This window comes from Crinia signifera, chromosome 8 (genome assembly GCF_055691185.1).
Source record: "Crinia signifera chromosome 8, ASM5569118v1, whole genome shotgun sequence".
Classification (NCBI taxonomy): Eukaryota; Metazoa; Chordata; class Amphibia; order Anura; family Myobatrachidae; genus Crinia; species Crinia signifera.
The window spans coordinates 174802482-174823716 of NC_139224.1; the positions used below are offsets into that span (position 1 = coordinate 174802482).

At 44.2% G+C, this 21235-nt stretch overlaps 1 long non-coding RNA gene across 1 annotated transcript in view; it reads right to left on the reverse strand.

Moving 5' to 3' along the window:
* Positions 1-21235, reverse strand: part of LOC146027223 (uncharacterized) — a 74860-nt gene that overhangs the window by 39213 nt on the left and 14412 nt on the right. Inside the window, exon 2 of the long non-coding RNA XR_014454718.1 lies at positions 17279-17440. This is a non-coding gene — a long non-coding RNA (uncharacterized LOC146027223). The remainder of the gene's footprint in view (positions 1-17278; positions 17441-21235) is intronic.

The following is a 21235-nucleotide window of genomic DNA, read 5'->3' on the forward strand; positions in this document are numbered from 1 at the left end:
CTACCAGGGGCAGCACTGTACATAGGGCACACATTAGTACAATACAGGGGACACAGAACATTACAGTGACTGAGACACTTGATCCTCTGACAAAGCTGCCTGGAGCAGCGAAACCGGTCAGGACTCAGGTCTCTATCTCCTTCCAGAATACCAAACTGGTACCCCTAAAGAACCCGGAAGTGCTTATTTGTGCACACACTTACCACCCTTTGTCCAATTGGACCACCAAGTCCTAGCAGCAAGGTTGAGGTCGAGGACTGTATCCCGCTCTATTCCATCCAGCGGAGAGAGTCGGTTATTTGTGCCATCCTGGGCCGCTCCTTATCAACATCTTCAAGTCCTCCCCACCATCTGCTACATTGGAGACAACCATCACGCCTCACCAGGACCTGGGGGTCCCCTTGGGCCACGCACAGATCCCAGTCCGGTAATACCACCTCCACTGGTTCCATTTGGATTACAAATTCCTACAGTAAGGTAGAGGTAGAGGACCCATCCCGCTCCAGTCCATCCAGCGGAGGGAGTCGGCAATCCGTGTCAACTTAAGCCGCTCCTTATTCTTACATCTGGTCCTCCCTCCCTACTGCTCTAATTGGGCATATCATTGCAGCTCCATACAGGACGATTTACATCTCAGCCCTATACAGGACTCTTGGGACTCTCCGGGCCATACATTTTCCCCAGTTTGGTTGGTGAGATATAAATTTTATGTGATTTTAGAGAATTATCAATGTATTCTGGCTATATGTATTTTAGACATTAAATCTTTTTGTACTAGATCAACCAATCCCTCATTTTTTTCACCCAACTTTACAGGTTTCATTACCTCACTTTTTACAAAGTTATACCAAGCGCAGCTCAACACCCCTTTCTTTACCCGCCACTGCCCACCCACTCTGCCATGCACATTACATCACCTCTGGTGGCTGGGTCCGACTGTCCACCTGCGCGTCCGGAAATGGCTCAGACTCACTGCTGCTGGCTTCCACCCATTGGCTACTCTACACACACACACAGTCTATTGGCTGCTGTGTATCCAGCAGCTGAGCTGAGCGGCGCGCAGATCCTCCTTGTGCTCATCACAGTGTGTGAGCCAGAGAGAGACTGACGGAGACACTGTGCTAATCACTGTACTAATAAGTGCCTCCCTCCCTCCGAGTCCTCCGTACAGTGAGCAGTCCAGAGTGCTTAAAAAAAATATTAAGGTGGGCTACAGTTACATTTTTATGACATATATATATATATATAAATAACAATGTATATACATATATGATTACATTAAAATTGGGGGGGGGGGGGGCACAAAAATGTTGTGCCTAGGGGCGGCCTGACCCCTAAATTCGCCCCTGCAGGTAACAGCAGCACAATGCTCAGTACACAATACAGCTGGGATGTAGGGAAGCAGAGGAGGTGTCCGTGTACTACCAGGGGCAGCGCTGTACATAGGGCACACATTAGTACAATACAGGGGACACAGAACATTACAGTGACTGAGACACTACAACAGCACAGGTAACAGCAGCACAATGCTCAGTACACAATACAGCTGGGATGTAGGGAAGCAGATGAGGTGTCCGTGTACTACCAGGGGCAGCGCTGTACATAGGGCACACATTAGTACAATACAGGGGACACAGAACATTACAGTGACTGAGACACTACAACAGCACAGGTAACAGCAGCACAATGCTCAGTACACAATACAGCTGGGATGTAGGGAAGCAGAGGAGGTGTCCGTGTACTACCAGGGGCAGCGCTGTACATAGGGCACACATTAGTACAATACAGGGGACACAGAACATTACAGTGACTGAGACACTACAACAGCACAGGTAACAGCAGCACAATGCTCAGCACACAATACAGCTGGGATGTAGGGAAGCAGAGGAGGTGTCCGTGTACTACCAGGTGCAGCGCTGTACATAGGGCACACACTAGTACAATACAGGGGACACAGAACATTACAGTGACTGACACACTACAACAGCACAGGTAACAGCAGCACAATGCTCAGTACACAATACAGCTGGGATGTAGGGAAGAAGAGGAGGTGTCCGTGTACTACCAGGGGCAGCGCCGTACATATGGCACACATTAGTACAATACAGGGGACACAGAACATTACAGTGACTGAGACACTACAACAGCACAGGTAACAGCAGCACAATGCTCAGTACACAATACAGCTGGGATGTAGGGAAGCAGAGGAGGTGTCAGTGTACTACCAGGGGCAGCGCCGTACATAGGGCACACATTAGTACAATACAGGGGACACAGAACATTACAGTGACTGAGACACTACAACAGCACAGGTAACAGCAGCACAATGCTCAGTACACAATACAGCTGGGATGTAGGGAAGCAGAGGAGGTGTCCGTGTACTACCAGGGGCAGCGCCGTACATAGGGCACACATTAGTACAATACAGGGGACACAGAACATTACAGTGACTGATACACTACAACAGCACAGGTAACAGCAGCACAATGATCAGTACACAATACAGCTGGGATGTAGGGAAGCAGAGGAGGTGTCCGTGTACTACCAGGGGCAGCGCTGTACATAGGGCACACATTAGTACAATACACAGGGGACACAGAACATTACAGTGACTGAGACACTACAACAGCACAGGTAACCGCACAATGCTCAGTACACAATACAGCTGGAATGTAGGGAAGCAGAGGAGGTGTCCGTGTACTACCAGGGGCAGCACTGTACATAGGGCACACATTAGTACAATACAGGGGACACAGAACATTACAGTGACTGACACACTACAACAGCACAGGTAACAGCAGCACAATGCTCAGTACACAATACAGCTGGGATGTAGGGAAGCAGAGGAGGTGTCGGTGTACTACCAGGGGCAGCACCGTACATAGGGCACACATTAGTACAATACAGGGGACACAGAACATTACAGTGACTGAGACACTACAACAGCACAGGTAACAGCAGCACAATGCTCAGTACACAATACAGCTGGGATGTAGGGAAGCAGAGGAGGTGTCCGTGTACTACCAGGGGCAGCGCCGTACATAGGGCACACATTATTACAACACAGCGGACACAGAACATTACAGTGACTGAGACACTACAACAGTAAATGTTTCTCTCTTGGGGGGAGATGTACTTAGCCTACTAAGAGAGAGATAAAGTACCAAGCAATCATCTTCTATCATTTTTCAAACACAGGATATAAAATGACAGAAACCCATTGGTTGACACTTTATCCTTCGCCACATTTTCTCCTTCCTGGGAAATATATTAGCACATACAATAATGAACTATGAATATGAGTTTATGTTGCAGGTCAACCCAGCAGTAAATGGGTCAATATACCGGATTATTTATCATTGTTCCCCGTGTAGCTGATTCTTCATGTTGCTACTGTTTGTATCTTACTTCCTGATCTTTCTTATGTGATGACAATAACTTGTTACATTGCCAAAAAATTCTATCGGCGGTGCACCCGGAAGAACGATTTAGCCCATACACACTGAACAATATATTTTATGAAATCGTTCAGTGATGTCACCAGACCTCATGCTGAACATGCCATCGGTGACGATACAGACATATATACATGTTCAGATGACGGGGAGGGGGGTTGTTACTGACTTGCGGGAGTGCGCATCGTTAATTATATAATATAGTTAATTAATAAATTCTTATTAATTATTTATATATTTTAATTGAACCCATTGGGAATATGGAAGTGGTGAATAAAAAAAAATAAAAAAAATTACGTTGTTTTTTATTATTTTATTTATTTATGGGGGTTTTTTTTGGGGGGGGGGGTTCAAAAAAAGAAATTCTGGAGAAGAGACAGGTTGGAATTTAATATCACTTCATTCCCCTCTTCCTCTCTAGGTCAAAGCAATAACTCCTGGGGAACAGCAGAAAAATGATGACAGATTTATTACAGTTAAAAACTTCCATTTATCGCCTCTCAGAATTGCTGCAATAAGAGATGTGTTAATCAGTTTCAAACAGAACTATCAGAATGTCTTGTGGAGCCGGCTTCTGATTGAATTGGATGGGGAGAATTGTACAATGTCATCTAAATCAGCTCAAATGCAATCACTTACCGCGGCTTAGAGAGATTTAATATCATCGTCATTATAAATTAGGATAAAACATAGTAAATGATGTTTGAACAGTTGTGATTTGGTTTCAGAAAGAGCATTTCTCATTTACAGGCAAATCATGGAAATACAGTACACGGCTAATTAATGAACACCAACAATTATTATTAGATTGATTATATTTATAGCAGAAGGATCATTTTTAAATAACATTTTCTATGACGCAATTGAGCATTTACCAAAGGTACTTATATGTTAGTTGGGCTAAGTTGGGCTATAGTTAGTACGCTCATACCCCCATTATCCATGTCGGTGTGGAGTTGATTTTATATAGTGTGGTGAGCGCAGCGAGCCACCGAGCCCGAAGCGTGGCGAGAGGACGCGGAAAACTAAGCAAATAGCTTAGTGGGCGCCCAACTAACATATAAGTACCATACCAAATTAACCCTTTGACTACCAACATCTCTGTGAGAGATTTGCAAAATATCCGCTAAAAATCCCAGCGTCGCTCACATTTGTTATATAAAGTCAAATAAAAAATGTTCTTTAAAAAAAAATTCCTACAGGTCCAATAGGTCATTTTAATGAATACAATTTTTTGTTTGGAAATTTCGACACCAATTTTGACAAATTCACTTGGCACTCAAAGGGTTAAAGGACTGTTGTGTGAATTCGCGCTCCTCAGAAATAGCAAAATATCTACTCACAATACCCTCGCAATTTGAATGACAGGAAACCGCCGTTTGGGGGGCGGTAACCAGACATTTTGTGGGATTGTTAGAACAAGGCTGGTGTGCCAGGACATTTTAATGGGGGATCTTTGATGTCAACGCCGGCCTTAAATTGCGTATGGATGTGTCACAGGATACCGAATAGCGATATATTTGCACAGCACTCCCAGATTAACGCAGTGGTGGCTTTCACTGTGGCCCTTATTCTGGTCCGTGTGAAGGGGCGTGGTGTGGTGGGCTTGCTCATTTGCATATAGGAACGCAGAGCATTCTCATTTCATGCTAATGGGCCAATGACGCGGGGGCAGGCAGATGACATCACCGTTGCCCGTCCACTTCCCTCTGAACAACCTTAGATGTGTGTGGGCCTTCTACATCATTCGATGTAGAAGGCGCACAGAATTGCCGCCATCTGCAAATTTGCGGATGAACGATCAGGTGTGAACCGGTCCATAGATCTGCAGAAACATATTGACGTTGTAATTGGTTGCATCATTTCGGAGGTAAGTGGTAAAATGCATCACCATTGGGCTCTGGAGAATGTGACCGTTGGTGAACTCTCTGCTGGGTGTCCTGGAACATGTGACCTGCTGGGTGATCTGGGAACTGTGACAGTTATTTGTAATCATTCACTAAACTGGGATTTTTTGAAATTCGATTCCTAAGGGGATGAAATGGGGTAAAATGTTTCGGCCACCAAACATTTGCCAGGTTGAAACATACATCAGCTATTTATTATTATTATTATTATTATTATTATTATTATTATTATTATTATTATTATTATTATTATTATTATTATTTGTGTGTGTGTGTGTGTGTGTGTGTGTGTGTTATTTGCAAAGTTCCATTATATTACCATACATGTCTTGCTGAAATGCTAATTACAAATATTATGTCACAGTGCAGATTAACTGCCCACAAATTCCAGCACAAGTACAGAGGGCTAAATTTACTAAGATGAGGGTTCTATAAAAGATGTGATGTTTCTATGGGCAACCAATCAGATTTGATCTATTATCTTCTAGAACAGGGGTGGCCAAACCTGTCCTCAAGATCTACCAACGGTGCATGTTTTCCAGGCAACCTGTGGATCTATAGTGGAATGAATGCAGCAGGTTTAAAATGTGATAGTTAGTAATGACTACAGCTGTGCACCAGCTAGGTGATCTGGGAAATGTGACAGTTAGTATGACTACACCTGTGCACCAGCTAGGTGATCTTGGGAATGTCACAGTTAGTAATGACTACAGCTGTGCACCAGATGGTGATCTGGGGAATGTGACAGTTAGTAATGACTACAGCTGTGCACCAGATAGGTGATCTGGGGAATGTGACAGTTAGTAATGACTACAGCTGTGCACCAGCTAGGTGGTATGGGTAATGTGACAGTTAGTAATGACTACAGCTGTGCACCAGCTAGGTGGTCTGGGTAATGTGACAGTTAGTAATGAAAACAGCTGTGCACCAGCTAGGTGATCTGGGAAATGTGACAGTTAGTAATGACTACAGCTGTGCACCAGCTAGGTGATCTGGGTAATGTGACAGTTAGTAATGACTACAGCTGTGCACCAGCTAGGTGTTCTGGGGAATGTGACAGTTAGTAATGACTACAGCTGTGCACCAGCTAGGTGATCTGGGGAATGTGACAGTTAGTAATGACTACAGCTGTGCACCAGCTAGGTGATCTGGGGAATGTGACAGTAAGTAATGACTACAGCTGTGCACCAGCTAGGTGGTCTGGGTAATGTGACAGTTAGTAATGAAAACAGCTGTGCACCAGCTAGGTGATCTGGGGAATGTGACAGTTAGTAATGACTACAGCTGTGCACCAGCTAGGTGATCTGGGGAATGTGACAGTTAGTAATGACTACAGCTGTGCACCAGCTAGGTGATCTGGGGAATGTGACAGTTAGTAATGACTACAGCTGTGCAGCAGCTAGGTGATCTGGGGAATGTGACAGTTGGTAATGACTGCAGCTGTGCACAAGCTAGGTAACCTGGAAAATGTGACAGTTAGTAATGACTACAGCTGTGCAGCAGCTAGGTGATCTGGGGAATGTGACAGTTAGTAATGACTACAGCTGTGCAGCAGCTAGGTGATCTGGGGAATGTGACAGTTAGTAATGACTACAGCTGTGCAGCAGCTAGGTGATCTGGGGAATGTGACAGTTAGTAATGACTACAGCTGTGCAGCAGCTAGGTAACCTGGAAAACGCGGACCGTTGGTAGATCTCCAGGACCAGTTTGGCCACCCCTGTTCTAGAAGGTGCTAAATAAATAAGAATTAGTATCGGTTTGGTTGCTATGAGAAACATCCCATCTTCTATAGAACTCCCATCTTAGTTAATTTACCCCTATGTGTTTAACTCAAAACATTATTTTAAAAACAACCCAAATCCCCGGACTACATCCTTAGAGTCGCTCTTTGTACGGCGTCAGTGAGGAAGGTTTCCGGGTTGTTTGTCTGGCAGGGACTAGTTACAATGCGATAACTTTATGTAGTTTTACGTTTGTGAAGCACAGGGGAGAATAGAGCAGAGACTGTGCCTGTGTGTTCCTGGTTATTATCAGTCCCCCAGCAGGGAGCAGCCGGGCAGCGCTGTGCGGCACCGTGCTTCCTAATCACAGTGCTAACTGTATTTACTATTCTGGTGAGAATAGCTCTCCGGGCTGAGGTGATGGAAGACTCTGTAGAGGTCACAACCAGACCATAAATGTACTTCTTATGATACGAGCCTATGTGGAACATATATATATATATATATACATAGTGCTATTTTTCAGACATGGGAGCGTTGTTGTTATTGGCGATCGTTCTGTAATATATCACAGTGAATTTACTGCGCGCGATCACCGTGGTGCAGTTGTATTGTAAGCTGTCTCTTCACGTGATTAGTCACACACAAATGAAGCAATATAACACCCTGTACAGCGGTCATATCTCACCCATCCGCATGGAAAAGTGGACATTGGACACATTATACTATGGATGTAACATACATGGGGGAGATCCTGCTCATTTATATTCTCATTTCCATTTACGATACCAAATAATGAGCATACATGGTATCATGCGGCTGCATTGTACTGTATACTGTTTATGCATCTTATATATAATTACAAAACATTAGTCTACAAAGCATTGCATTTTTATTTTCTACAGAACTCATTGTTACCGTACTTACAATAGTAATACTGTGTCCCCTAGGGATATGGGCCCTTATTCAGATCTGATTGCAGAACAAATCTGTTCCCAAAATGGGCAAAATCATGTGCACTGCAGGTGGGGCAGATGTAACATGTGCAGAGAGAGTTAGATTTATGTGAGTTATTTTGTTTCTGTGCAGGGTAAATACTGGCTGCATTATTTTAACACTGCAATTAAGATTTCAGTTTCAATACACCCCACCCAAATGTAACTCTACACATGTTACATCTTCCCCACCTGCAGTGCACATGGTTTTGCCCATTTTGAGAACAAATTTGTACTGCGATCAGATCTGAATAAGGGCCATGATGTACTAATACATGATCATTTAAGCTTTGTGGTTTTGTTCAAATGGAATTACTGAAATTGCGTTTAATGTCGAGATTACTTCATTCTATTGATGGGCAAAGTAACTTCCTACTGTATTTATATTATTTCCCAAACTGTCGGTAATGGCTGTATGGGATCAGTCCTGTAGCCTATGGGTATAGAACAGAATGACATGGGGGTCCATCTGCGCAGACCATATATAAATACTGGGATCCACATGATGATGACCATTGGCAATGCACTGCTAGTGTGAATACAGACTAAACTGTTTTATTGTCATCCAAGTGACCTAGCCAAGAATCTACCGGCCGACAGGCAAAAAGGGAAAATTGTGATCTGGTGGCGCAAATAATTAAGCTGTTAAGCTTAATTATTTGCGCCACCTGTTCACCATTTCCTACCCCCTTTTTTGCTCTCATGTTTGTCGATATGACGATATCTTATTCGGAACTGGAGGCAGCAGTGCGCCCCAAACTCATAGCACTAAAAACTCCACAGATCTTCTCTCTACCGGCCGACAGGTCCGTCTTAGTTGACCACCAAATAATACCATAAAATATGGTCAAAAGACTGACATCAAGAGGGAAATTTACTAAAGGAAATTTGTAAAAAAAATAGGTGTATTTGTATCCAGAAATACACTTATTTTTGACATTTACTATTCTGAAAATACGGCAATTGGTATTCGTATTGATAGCACATTTTCGGGATAGTAAATGTAAAAAATGAGTGTATTTCTGGATACAAATACACCTATTTTTTTACAAATTTCCTTCAGTAAATTCCCCCCCCCCCCCCCCCCCCCCCCCCAAATGACTGTACAGTGAAACAGACTGGGTGTTTTCTCCGTTACCCTTTGAGTGTCAAAGTTGCTGTGAGAGATGTGCAAAATATCCACTAATAATGCCGGCGTCGCTCACAGCAACTGTTTTTTTTTTTTTGGGACACAATATTTTACTAACATGTAATTAATTGACTTCAGATCATTTGCCGGCAACAACTAAAAGTAAAAGTATGTAAAAGTTGATTGGGGGGTTGGCTTGTGCTGCTTCAGATCTAGGGGGTTATTCGGTACTTGTTTCCTAGCACGGCCACAACGATTTAGATCGTTGTGGTCGTAAGATAAAAAATCGGATCGATCGCATCGCATGCGATTTGGTCGCATACGATGCGACCGATCCGACCGACCGATTTTTCACCCGATTTTTTTTTTCACCAGATTTTTTTCAATTGCCCCCCCAAATGTTACTAAGTGGGCTAGACCCCACGATAGACGTCAACCCGAAGCGTGGCGAGCGCAGCGAGCCCGCGAGGGGCGGCGGTGCGCGTCCTCCGACCTTTTCATTCCCCTACTATCCACGTCGGCGTGGAGTTGAGAATATATAGTGTGGGGAGCGCAGCGAGCCACCGAGCCCGAAGCGTGGCGAGCGCAGCGAGCCCCGCGAGGGGACGCGTATAACTTCACAGGTATACGCGTCCCCTCGCGGGGCTCGCTGCGCTCGCCACGCTTCGGGCTCGGTGGCTCGCTGCGCTCCCCACACTATATATTCTCAACTCCACGCCGACGTGGATAGTAGGGGAATGAAAAGGTCGGAGGACGCGCACCGCCGCCCCTCGCGGGCTCGCTGCGCTCGCCACGCTTCGGGTTGACGTCTATCGTGGGGTCATGGCGGGCACATAAAAAATGTGAAATGGGTCATATTGGCCCATTTCACCTTTTTTATCATTTTTCCCTATGTGAGATGGACTTAATCAAGTCCATCTAATCTTGTGCCATTATAATGGCACAAGACCAACGCGATCCTCCCGATTTCAATGTTAAAAGATTTTTTAACATTGAAGTCTATGGAAAAATCGGGTGAATCGGTCGGTCGCATCGCGGCCGATTTTAATTGGTCACGACCGACCGATTGACCCGATTTCTGTCATTCAAAGTGAAAAAATTGTAAAAAATCGGCCACATCGTGAGGATCGTGTCCCTTAATTAAGAGCCACGATCACTCACGATTGTGGCCGTTCTAGGAAACAAGTACCGGTTATTCTTATTAATTTGGTCAACGCAGGAGCGTTTCTGCGCATGTGCTAACCTAGACGGCATGCAGAGGGCGGAGAAGGGCAGGGGGCCGCCGGGCTGCATTACCATATGGGGCATTCTCATGGTAATGGGGCGGGTGCGGTTTGGTGGAATCAATTAGACTAACCCCCCTAAACTGTAGCATAAGAAAAAAAGTGGCCGGTATCTGTGGTCTGCATGCAGAAGCAGATATTATTTACCCTGCATATGAAAAAATATGTATTTGCCCCCTGGCATGATTTGTCTACAGTCAGAGGTAATTGTCTTTCTTACTTTGATCCGAAGTCAGAATCAGCTGTAATATGTGATCTGACCCCAGTCACGCGCACTGACAGACAGTACTTCATAACGACCCATCGTAGTATCTATCATCTGTAATTACTGTATATAGGCTTGTGTTATTGTATTGTGTAATTACCCGTTAGATATTTGTAGAAATATGCTACATATTTAATATATATGATTAAATATTAAGATTGATTTTACGCTTGCGGATAGATACCTGACTGTTTGTTAGTGCATGTAATTATTCTCCTGCAAAGGTCTCGCTGATTTATCTCCCTCTGTAGATCTCAGCACAACAGAAAGTGCCGGTGGTGTAATGTCCGCGGGAAGCGATATTAGGAGCACACATTGTATAATTAGATTAGTGTTGGAATTTTATAAAATGTTACAATTTTTTTTATTAATGCTGTTTTCATGTAGATTTAAGCAGACCATATTGTAGCTCCTCCTGTTTAGGCCCTGGAGTCTCATGCATGCACAAGCATCAACCAGAACACTGGGACACTGGGAGGGATCTAATAGGATCCGGCTCCGGGAATTCTGTGAAGAGAAACCCATAGGATTTAATTATTAGTTTTGTTTTCTAAAGCTTAGTGTATACTGTATATGCAGCACAGACGGTGTAGTGGTAGCATGACTGCCTCACACAACGGAGGTCATGGGTTCAATTCCCATAATAGCCCTAACTGTGTGGAGTTTGTATATTCTCCCCGTGTTTGCGTGGGTTTCCTCCGGGTACTCCAGTTTCCTCACACAATCCAATAATATACTAGAAGGTATATTGGCTTCAACAAATTAACCCTAGAATGAATGTGTGTGCGTGTGTACATGTGGTAGGGAATATAGATTGTAAGCTCCACTGGGGAGCAAATAAATGGTGGTAAATAATAATAAATAAACCTCAGTTTTTGGAGGGTTGACCGAGTTTGTGGCTTTGACACCTAGCCCACTTTTCTGGAAATAAAATACATTACATGAAGCCCACATACTGTATTTAGGCCTTTTCGTGCACTTACCGAATATCTTTAAGAATTATGCCTTTCTTAGGGCAAACATGTTGGCAGACCTCAAAAATAGGACGGCCCCTATGTCTGCAGGTTCCCGGTGCAGTATATATATACATATTGGTAACATTGTGTTCTTTCAGGACGCTGATGATGTTAAGCACAGGCCATCTGAATTATAGATGTGTTGCAGGGAGGTAGAAGGAAGGGCTGGAACATTATAGAATCATACTTGGTCTCCACATTCCCAGTGTCGCTCACCTTTTGAACTTTTGGTGGAAAGAGTCAAAAATCTGAGAATAGTGCCTGAAGGTGACCTGGGGGGGGGAGGTGGAATCTGCATTCAGGAGACAGGAAACATCTCTGCAAACTTTGGACAAGTCCATCGCCAAAAATATCTGACACATCCCGAATAAGTTACGTATTATACAGTGTGTATACTGTATGTATCATAAGCCATTCCGTGCGTGCATTGTTACTGTGTATTACTGCATATATTACTGCATATACTGAGAACATTACTTATATACAGAAAAATACGGTACTTACTGTATTTCCTAGCATGGCGCCCATCGCATAAGGCAATTAAGGCATACAATCTATACAATTGAAAAGATTTTTAATTGTATGTACAATATCGCATCTTATGGATCTCATGGATCCATAGGGGGCGGCGGTACGCGTCCTCCGACCTTTTCATACCCCCACTATCCACATCGGCGTGTAGTTGATTTTATATAGTGTGGTGAGCGCAGCGAGCCACCGAGCCCGAAGCGTGGCGAGCGCAGCGAGCCCCACGAGGGGACGCGGACTACTTCACATGTATTCCACGCTTCGGGCTCGCCACACTATATAAAATCAACTCCAAGCCGACGTGGATAGTGGGGGTATGAAAAGGTCGGAGGACGTGTACCGCCACCCCACGCGGGCTTGCTGCGCTCGCCACGCTTCGGGTTGGCGTCAATAGTGGGGTGGCGTTAGCAATGGGGTGGGGGGGCATTTCACCCATGAGGGGGGGTTAGCAATTAAAATTGGGGTTTTGGGGACTTTTTAGATGTAAAATTGGGTCTCAGGGACCATTTCACATTGATTCCAATGTAAAAATCTCGTCGATTGCATCATCTCATGCATCTTATGCCGCACAAACACATAAGATGCATGCAATGCTTGCAATATCAGCCCGAAACATACAATCTAGATCGTGGGCGCCGTGCTAGGAAATAAGTACCAAAAATACATAATGTATACTGTAACGTGTGATATAGTAGTTAATATAAAACAACCTTATCAGAGAATCAAACGATTAAAGAGCTTTGCGCTGTCTGAGTCCTTACGGCGTTGTGATTGGCTAGTAATTCCTATCTGTTACTAGGTAAATTATTGTTAGCATTGATGAGTTAGTTAAAAGTTTAGTTATTACCGGGTATGTTACTTCCAATAAAGGAATGTTGGCTTTATATGTTCTGTAAATCACTGGCACAACTATAAATAAGTAGAGATGAGCGGCGGGCACTTTTTCGGGTTTTGGTTTTGGATTTGGATCTCCCTTCGTGATTTGGATCTGGATGGGTTTTGGTTTTGGCTTTGGATCTGGATTTTTTTTTGGGGGGGGGGGGGGGGGAATGCTAAAAATTGCTAAAATAACAGAGCCTGTTTTTGCCCCTAAAGTATTATTAAGTTCAACAACATTAATTTCCACTCATTTCTAGTCAATTTTGATCACTTTATATAGTCCGTCATACTGGACACTGGATATAGTCCGTCACACTGGACACTAGATATATGCCGTCACACTGGACACAGCCTGTTACACTGGACACTGAATACAGCCCGTCACGCTGGACACAGCCCCTGGACAATGGACACAGCCCCTGTACACTGGACACAGCCCCTGTACACTGGACACAGCCCCTGTACACAGCCTCTGTACACTGGACACAGACCCAGACACTCTGGACACAGCCCCTTGTATTATGGACACTGCAGCCCCTGTACACTGAGTGTACAGTCAGCAGCACTGCAGCCCCTGTGTGTGAGCACTGCAGCACCTAGTTTACAACAAAATACAAAATCAGTCACTAAATAAATCACAGCACAGGGCACGGGCACAGAGCAGGGAGCACGGAGCACAGATCCCAACCACCCTCTTTACTCTCCTATAATGGAGTGAAGATGGCGGGGCGCGCGCGCGTCTTATATAGAATCCAGATCCCGCGAGAGTGTGACAGTGCGATGATGACGTTTTGCCTCGTTTTCGGTCCGGAATTCAGTCGGGAACTCCCGAGTCGACTCGGGTCCTGACCCGGATCACCATATTTGGATCTGACGGATCCCGGAGATCCGGACCCGCTCATCTTTATAAATAAGGCGTCTTGGTACCTGCTTGTCATCAGGGGATTCTCCCCTCCCTCCGGCCTCCTGCATGTACAGCGATTCCGCAGACCGTCCTCTTTTTAAAATGTTGCTCCGAATTTTGGGAAGGACATTTTCAATGGGGGCAGGTGTGATGGGACTGTGGCGGCAATGTATCGGCAGGTCCAAGCAGTGGTAGCAATAGCCACTCCTGCAGCATGTGATACCCGGCCAGATGATATCCAGGCACCACTGGGTTTGGGACTGGAGGTTAGGATGCTGCACCAGGCCGTCTCATCACAAACACCAAGCAGTGCATTTAAAAGTCCAGATCGGGATATCACGGCAATCACATGTAATTCCTTCTCCAGCACAATATTCATATAGGTTACCTCAGACTACATCAATCAATCAATTTCCTTCACTTGCAGCATAACAGATGGGACAGCAATATATAACCAGTTTATCCTGGGACCAGTAGTGCCACAGTAGCCTACTAGGTGTGGGATGTATTAAATACATCACCGCCCCTCGCCGCCGGACCGCAGCGATACTAGCGCATATGTATTAACATATGCGGCTAGCATTGCAGTGCGGTGACGGAGGCCCCCAGCGATACCTGTGATGTGGTGTGCGGGGGGATCTCCATCACCTCCCTGGGCGTCTCCTCCTCCCCTCACGCCGGGAAGCCTAAGCAGGCATTCCCCGGCGCCTCCTCCTCCCCCTGCACCCGGAAGGACTTCCAGCTGCGTTGCTAGGGGGAGGAGGGGTTTTACCTTTTGGGTCCAGGAGGACCTGGAGGAAGGTAACCAAGGCGAGGAGGGGTAGTATTTGCGGCGGGGATCGGCAGAGGCGGCGGCTTGTGGAGATAGAAGCCTATAGGCTTTTATAGGGTATCCTGCCTGGCGAAAATGGGGCGGCCAGGTGTTAGTAAATTTGAAAATGCAGTAAAACCCCTGAAAACGGGTGTGTTCTCCCCCTATTGCTGTCTATATAAACAGGATCTCTCATGGACTCATCACTTGGGACCTTTTGCCTCGCATGGTTTCCTACCACTCACTCAGATAGTCCTCTCCCAAAGACTAACACCTCTCGTCCTGCTAGGGTGCCCCTGAAGGTGGGGATCCGCCTTGTTTCTTCCACGGATCTCTGCACACTGCTGCCCTCACACTACGATCTCTGTCTCCCTAATGCCAGGGACCGTGGAGGCTTCACGGTCCCAGGACTAGCTTCTCTGTCCTGGGCACTAGCCTGTGTCTCCCATCCTCCCCTCAGCTCACACTGAACTGCATGTCCTTTGTCCTAAAACCCGAGCAATTCGTGTCCTGCCCCCTTAAATGTGGCAGGATCTGGAAGAACTGGTTTGGGGGCCAAAAACTCCCCCACTCACTGATTGGCTGCATGACATTTTAAAAAGAACTTTTCCCTATATTAACCCCTCCAATGTCTGCAGCTCAGCAAAGTCTGGGATGCCACATACAGTATGACCAGGATAATGAGGCCCTCCCTCTTCTGTACATGTACAGACAAGGGAGGGGGGCGTTAATGATATTTAGCGTACACACTACAGGAGAAAGTAAAATATATTGTGAAATATCCTGAGCAATATTTTTTATTTTCTCGTCTGCTGTGTATGGGGCTGAAGACATATTTTGTAAGTGATTTTTGAGGCCAGTTACTATATGTTACCCTAGGTAATATTCAGTGTTACTGTTCCACTTGATCAGCGCCACATAAAGCCGCACTTTCACCTGGCGTTCGCGTCCCTTCCCTTCTCTGTGTAATGCGCCAGATCCTTTATTGTCATCTAACCACATTTCCTGCCACATCCGCCTTCTCCGCATACTAATGAGCAGAAATTACACATACTTTAGTTAACGTAAAAAACATGATTTTTATGGAATACATTATAAAGTCATTTTCTCGCGTCTTGCTTACTGCTTAGCACTTTCCAAAAGAAGCAAATTATCCCGTCTGAATAGAGAACAAATATAACTATAAAGCAACAAAAAATGTTTTTATGAACTAAAATGAGGACAAAAGAAGCCGAAAGTGTTCAATCCTGAAAAACGTGTTTATGGTGCTGAATTCTGTCGTCGCAACATGGAGGACGCTGCGAATCTCCATCTCGGACTCCTCTACCCACAAACAATTCCTCCATGACCAGTCTGATGATAGTACTAGGTACGACATATTACGTTTATTTGTTATCTTTGCGTAAGAAGGAAACGTTTTTATGTAGTAAAAGGCTAAGGCTGCTCCTCATCTCTTTGGGGGGAATTCAACTTTCTTGTGTGCCGGCGGGCACTAGCGTCCTATGGATTATTTCAAGTGTTGCTCCATTGGTTGTGGATTATGGAGTCAACAGTGATTAGGTCAACATTGTCTAAGATGACCCCCAAAGCTCGACATGCACAATGCGGACACTGGAAAACGGTCATCATGAAAAGGTTCACACATGCAAAGGTCCAACTTGTGTACTCCTACTTGCCAGCAGCACTGAAGGAGTACACAAGTGGGACCCTTACCTTTGATTGTTTTTAGTAGCTGAATTGGACCATCCATTAACCCTCATTCTGGCCTATGCAATTTTTTTGCTAATTCAAATTACATCGTTTGACATCAGTGAATGTCTTTGCAGACTATAAAGAGTCCATGATGACCTACACACTCTGGATCCAATAAATCTTTATATGAAAAACTTTTTTGTATCTAAATTACCACCTACAATATCGAGAATGTGTATTCCCCTGATGAAGTCTAGCTGATGAAACGCGTTTGGTTTCTGATTAACAATATATGGAAATTTGTGTTTCAACTGAACCGCATATGGAAATCTGATCTCTAAGCTACTGGATTGCACGCTGCTGTAAAGAATCTCATGTGAACATATTTTTAAAGAAAAAAGCTTTTTTTTTTAAATTTGTTTAAAACCATCGTAATCACTGCCTATTAAGTCACCCACAAACGATATTTGGGCTGGTGGCGGCGTTTATATTGGCGCACTCTATGTACTCTTTTTTGCATATATATATATATATATATATATATATATATATATATATATACATATATATATATACAGGACAAAGGTGCGGCACTCGGGTACAGAGAACACAGGAGACGTAGGCGTCAGGCAACGTTTCAGTTTATAACTGTTTTCAAGCAGTGATACAAAGAACAAGCAAACATTTAAATACCTGTATCAGTGCCGCCTCTCACCGTGGGGGATGCTGGCTTCCATGCAGTGACGTCCCGGTGGACGCTGTCGCGCTGCCGATGACGTCACCTCGTCAGCGTGCTCACCTCCTCGGGAGGCGCATCATAGTTGCTAAGCAACAGATGCTATACAAACGGACATACTGAAAGATATGAAAAGATAAACATATTAAACACAGTGCGTATAAAAAGGGTATCAGTACATACATACAAATAATAGACAAACATATACAGCAGCTGTCTCATAAGGAAAACGATTTTGATATCATACTGTACATCATGTGGATCTGCGTCTGTTCAGTTAATGAAAACAGCTATATGAAATGTACTCATTGAGCCCTTTTGGCTGGATTACATCCAACCGGGCTATCCACCGGTTTTCACATTGAATGAGCTTCAGCCCACGATTCCCTCCTCTGATGGAGGGTGCAATAGTATCGATCATGCGATACCGCAGGCTATTGAGGGGATGTGCTGCAATGGCGAAGTTCCGGGCCACAGGCTGGTCGCTGTGGCCGGCCACCAGGGCATTGCGGATGGCAGACTGATGGGCAGTCATGCGAATTTTGAATTTGTTTTCGGTTTTGCCGATGTATACCAGACCACATGGGCATATGATCTGGTATACAACGAACGTGGAATCGCAATTTAAGCGATGTCTGATTTTATAAGTATGACCTGAATGCGGGTGTTGAAAAGTGTCACCTGCCAGTAAAAACTGGCAGGTGACACACCCACATCTGCTGCAACCTAATTTAGGCGAGGGCAGAAATGAGGCAGAAGTAGGAAATGTTTTCTCGGGTTTAAGGTTGGCTATATCGGTCTTAACCAGCCAAGACCTCAAATTCCTACCTCGAGAATAACAAGGCATGAGTCTGTGATCCCCTGATCCCGTGGAGGAATCAAAAGAGATCAAAGGCCAATGCCTTTTGGCAATCTTTTTAATACTGGGTGACATGGTATTATGTTTGTTAACCCATAGTACTTGAGGTTAATGCTGTGTTACGCGGAGTGTAGTACTCAGCGTAATCTTGTAATTATCGGTAGATGGCATAACCACAATCACCAATGCCAGAATGGGGTATAACTAACATGAAGCAATAATTAGATCATCGCCCGGATATGCTAATATCATATGCGTGTCACCAAGACCCGGAACTATGTCAGGCATGCGTTCCATATAGGTTGAGCACAGGGCTTGAGCCAGTATACAAGTCAGCCCGGACGGCAGCACTAATATTGGCCCCAAACAGCTTATCAAATAATAATACAAGCAATCTAAAGTGCTAACAAAGATAAATGTGAACATACTGTGTATAGAACAGTTACCAAAAAGTTAAATCACCTAAGTGGTGTATACCTATTTTAGTAGTATATATTTATATTTCTGTTTTTATATATTTAAATTTATGTTAATACACCGAATTACAAAAACATACACAAAAAAAAAAAACACAAAATAATATACATAGGATCTTGCTCTTAATGGCTCTCACAACTCGTAAGGTGCCAAAGAGTTTTATGCCTAGCAGCTAGAGAGACATCTGTCCACATAATGATATATCATGGGGTATATTATACCAGACCTTGGACCACACAAATCTCAGTATCCCAGATCCTATCCAATAATTTTAAGGAGTAGCAATTTAAAACATACATCAATCCACAAGATATATATAAAATATATACAAACAAACAAGAAGAAAAAGAACAGCCTAGAGACAACCACCCTAGCTTCAAAAAGAAAAAAAACGGAGACACTGGAAAAATTAATCATAAAACGTAAAAAAAAGGGAAAAGGGGAATGACATCTCAGTGGCGGTCTTGTACTTATCTCAGAAAGATCGAGAGGGGATTATTCTCGTTAAGTCCTCGAGGGGATAGTGTATCTAGATCGAAAATCCATCGTGCCTCTCTTTTTTTGAGCATTAGGTATCGATCACCACCTCTAACCGGTTTAGGGACAAAGTCAATGATCATGCACCGAAGGCTAGCCACACTGTGGCCCATTGTCAGAAAATGTTTAGCAATCGGCTTGTCCGATGTTTTATACTCCAGTGCTGCTCGGATCGAAGTGCGATGATTCGCCATTCTCTCGCGGAAGCTCCTCTTCGTCAGGCCAACATAGTAGAGCCCACATGGGCATACAAGGATATATATTACATGATCCATGCGACAATGCAAGCGGTATTTGATGCATATCTTTTTCCCACTGTGTGGTTGTGTAAAGGTGGGTCCAGTACTAAGTGATCTGCAGGTTGTGCAGTCGCTGCATTTATAGCAGTCTAACTTGGCAGATGGTAGCCAGGTGTCTGATGTCTTAGTAGGCTGTAGTAATGGCTGCATCAATAGATCCTTCAAGTTCCGTCCACGTCGGTAGGCACACATTGGTGGTATTGGACTAATGTTGGTTAATGCTTGATCAGTTGCTATAATAGGCCAATGTTTAGTCAACTTCCTCTTTCTAGTGTGCGCCTCTGTATCAAACGTATTGGTATATATGATCCTTGGACGTGTATCGGCAACTGAAGGACTAGTACCCAATGAAAATATTTGTCTTGCTTTGGTGAGGCACCGGGTAAGGATGTTAGCTGAATATCCTTGATCCAAGAACCTGGCGTATCGAGGGTATGGTTATTCCTCATATTGAGGGTTTGGAGGTGGTGAGACAAACGTTGAGTGATCCCAATCGTATAGGTCCACCCACTGAGTTCTTGGTATTATGTACTCAAACAACTGTAGAGTGATCATTGCTTCAATTTATGGGAAATTTTTCATCAGGATGGTGATGAAATCCTGCATCCTGATGAAACTTTTTCCATAAATCGAAACGTTGATCACTCTACAGTTGTTTGAGTACGTTATCCAAAGCTATGAGTGCCGCACCTACGTTGGTATATATATATCTAGTGTCTGTCTGCTTGTCTCAGAAGCACTGCCACTGTTGGCAGCGAGTAATACTACATCTCTTTCTCTCTCACACATGCACATAGGTAATCACAAGGTAGCAGACTAGCTTTCGAAGCATTTGCTATACTATACTATACTACAATATACTATATACACAACCTTCCCCATGTCAAATGTTTTTCTGTTTTTTTTTTCAGAGGGTTTAGCTGAACACTGCGCCGGTCTTGCTGTTTGTTGGGGTTTCCATCTGGTATTTCCTTACTCATTTGGGCCCTGATTGTCCTTCATCTGTTTCCTCTACCTACAATTACAGTCTCCTTGTCAGTGACTCATTCAGGAAAACAACAGGAAAACAGCAGCAGGTTGTGACCTTGACATGTCATTGACATATTACAAGACAGAGGCCGCGTCTTCCCTCCCAGGCTTGGATTTCTGTGCTCGCCTGTTTTGCCTAAAACAATAGAAATATACTCAGACGACGGGCGCGTTCTAGATGAGCTACAGATATTTTTTCGCCGTCATCTATTAAAAATCTCTATTTGCAAAACCGTTAAAAGCCACATTTTAATATTAATAAAAACACTTTTTAGTGTTATTTCGCAACGCAAGCGGGTGACGAGTGGTCCTATCCGCTAATATTACAGATCTCGCTTAAAAAAAAAACCTTCTCCCTTTACAAGACACGACATCGTTAAGCGTTGAGCCTCCGCAGTAACCAAGTCTGCTCGGAATCTGTCGTAACCATAAATTATTATCCCCAAATATTTTTCCTGCAGATAAAAAGAGTTGTCAATGGCGCAGAGTGAATGCCTCATAAGGGGCTCATTTATGGTTGAAAACTGAATAAAAGAGGCAAATTAAGAACACATTTAACCATAGAGAAGCTGTAATCCAGAGCAGGTTTCCTTGGTGAATGAACTATTGTTGTGAGGAATTATCCTCAATACTTGTACAGTTAACCAGTCACATCTGTGGGCGAGCGAGCTGTCTATGCACCAAGACTGCGCCAGTGTGCACTATGTGAAAGC